This window comes from Helianthus annuus, chromosome 1 (assembly GCF_002127325.2).
Source record: "Helianthus annuus cultivar XRQ/B chromosome 1, HanXRQr2.0-SUNRISE, whole genome shotgun sequence".
In the NCBI taxonomy this organism is placed as follows: Eukaryota; Viridiplantae; Streptophyta; class Magnoliopsida; order Asterales; family Asteraceae; genus Helianthus; species Helianthus annuus.
The window spans coordinates 40718108-40720809 of NC_035433.2; the positions used below are offsets into that span (position 1 = coordinate 40718108).

Sequence of the window (2702 nt, forward strand, 5' to 3'; positions counted from 1 at the left end):
ATCGGGAAACAACCTCGCGTTATCTAATCCGAGTACTTTGTTCCCTTTTATCACTTCAATCACATATACACGAGTTATGTCTATGTAACTCTTTCTAGTGAAATTGCACACAACTGTTTAAAGAACTGAAACCTAGGGTGATCATTGTTCTCTCCTAATTGTTTACAACAAACTTTGATTTGATTTAGTTCTTAATTTAGTTTTCTAAAACAACAATCCACAATCTTGAATTTTAATTTTCTGCAATTTAGTTTAATTTTAGTTTAAATACAAAGCTATACAATCAACACATTTTCCACATACTCCCTGAGTTCGATACCCTACTACCGCTAACTACAGTTGTTTAGGGATTAAATTTGCGTGACCCACGACATCACGTCAAATTTTGGCGCCGTTGCCGGGGAGTAGTGCGCAACGTGTGTTAGTTTAATAGTTTTGTTTGTTATATTCGGGTTTACGCTGGTTGTGTTTAGTGTGCAGGTACTTCAGGTGTATGCATACTAGAGGCTCTCACAGGTCATCACCGCTATCGTTTGATCCGGAAATTGAAAGAACGCTACGACAAAACCGAGTTTTAGTGCGAGAAAACAAAATCATTGGTTCACCCACTTCACCCATTACACCGAGAAACATCATGGCTGATTCTCAGATTCCACTTACAACCAGTCAAACAACCTCATCCTTTATACCTACTTCCACCCAACCATCACCAAACACTACATTACCTAATACCACTGCTGGATTTACACCAACCAATTCCACTCAACCAATCACCACTCAAAATGAGCCTACCATCACTTACGATCCATCCACCACAATCCCACCATTATCTCACTTCTTTCCCCCAACTACGGGTCAATCATCATCTACCTTCACAATTGCACCCAATTCAACTGTTGTGCATACTACTTCATCTTTTAGACCACAACAACAACAGTCGGGTTTTCAGTATTCGACCATTCCATTTGGGCAAACTTCAGGAATTCAAGGGGGTGGTTATGATGAGGGATTCGAAGATTTTGAGGGGTATGAAGATGATGGGTACGGTTATGGAAATTATGGTGATCAAGGGGATTTTGGGTATGTTCAAAGTCAATCTCAAGGGATGGCGAGTGTTGGTGGAATGCAACAACAACAACTTATACCGCAACACATTCGGCCAAGACCACAAGGGCCAACAATCCAACAACCTATTCCATTGCAACAAGTTAGGCCACAACATGTATACCCACAATTTCAAAGGCCAAATCAATACCCACCGATGCCTCAACAACCAATTGCACCACAAGGGCCTATACCAAGACCAATGGGTCCTATTCGTCCAAGGGGCCGATTGGGTGTTCCAAGAAGGCATCTTAGGGAACAAGCAAGGGGAATAGAGGCACATTTCAGGCCAATCATCACTCAAAACCCTTCACCGGTGGTTATCCCTAACAACAACCAAGGGAGAACTTTTGAAGTAAGAACAAACTCGTTGCAAAGTTTACCGAAGTACAAAGGGTTAGCAACGGAGGAGCCGTATTTCCATCTAGAGGCCTATGACTCAATTTGCAACACTTTTGGGAGTCAAGGTTTTTCGGCCGATGAGGTCAAGTTAGTCTTATTTCAGTTTTCTTTGGAGGATAAGGCAAAGAAGTGGTTCTACACTTTGCCTTCGGCATCAATATATACATGGGGGGAGATGCAACAAACCTTTTTGGATGAATTCTACACCGCCCAAAAGACTAATGATGCGCGGAAGGGATTGAGAAGCTTTCAACAACAACACGGTGAGATGTTTCATGAGGCATTTGAGCGTTTTAACATGATGATTAAAAACTGCCCTCATCATGGAATCGAGTTATGGGAGTTGATGAACGCTTTTCATGAGGGGTTGAGTGCCGAAGACGCACGTGATTTAATGTCTATCACCGGAGGGACGTTTGGAACGAATTATGAGAATGAAGATTGGGAGTTTTTGGAAAGCATGGCAACTACATCAAAAAGGAAGGCCCAAGCTTCAAGGAGAGCCCGACCAACCACTAACCGACCACAAGTGCACGCCATAGATGATGGTAATGTTCAAACCACTAACCAAATATATAATGTGTGTGCTTTGTGTAATGAAATAGGTCATGCGGCTGAAAATTGCCAAGGAATGTTGGAAGGGCAATACGAGGAAGTCAATGCGGTTCAAGGTCAAGGTCAAGGAGGAGGTGGTAGGAACTACAACAACATGAATTCAAACACCTACCACCCCGGATTGAGGAACCATCCGAACTTTAGATATGGGAACCCGTCAAATCAAGCGAACCCGAATTTTCAAGGTAGCCAAGGTAATTTTGGTTCACGGCCATCTTACAATAACCAAGGTGGGTACCGAGGCGGGAAGAACCAAGGGTATCAAAAACAATACCAAACGGGTCAAGAACAAGGGGGACTTTCGGGTGGAAACGAGGTGATGGAGATGCTAAAGAGCATGCAAATGGAGATGCAAAAACGGAACCAACTAGACGAAGTGCGAATGCAAAAAGACGAGGTTCGTGATAAAAGCATCCAATCACTAACAACTCAAATGGGTCAATTAGCAACCGATGTGGCGGAACTAAAGAAAGGTAAGGGTCAACTTCCAAGCGACACTAAGGTAAACCCTTCACATGGTTCGTCACGAGGTAATGTTAATATTAACCATGTTAGTGTTCTAAGAAGTGGGAAAGAGTTTA

The 2702-nt window shown here is 42.7% G+C and overlaps 1 non-coding gene across 1 annotated transcript; it reads right to left on the bottom strand.

The window, feature by feature from the left end:
• Positions 1-1730: 1730 nt before the first annotated feature.
• LOC118482924 lies at positions 1731-1836 on the bottom strand. Its single transcript, XR_004869245.1, has one exon. It is a non-coding gene; the product is annotated as a small nucleolar RNA R71 (small nucleolar RNA).
• Positions 1837-2702: the final 866 nt, after the last annotated feature.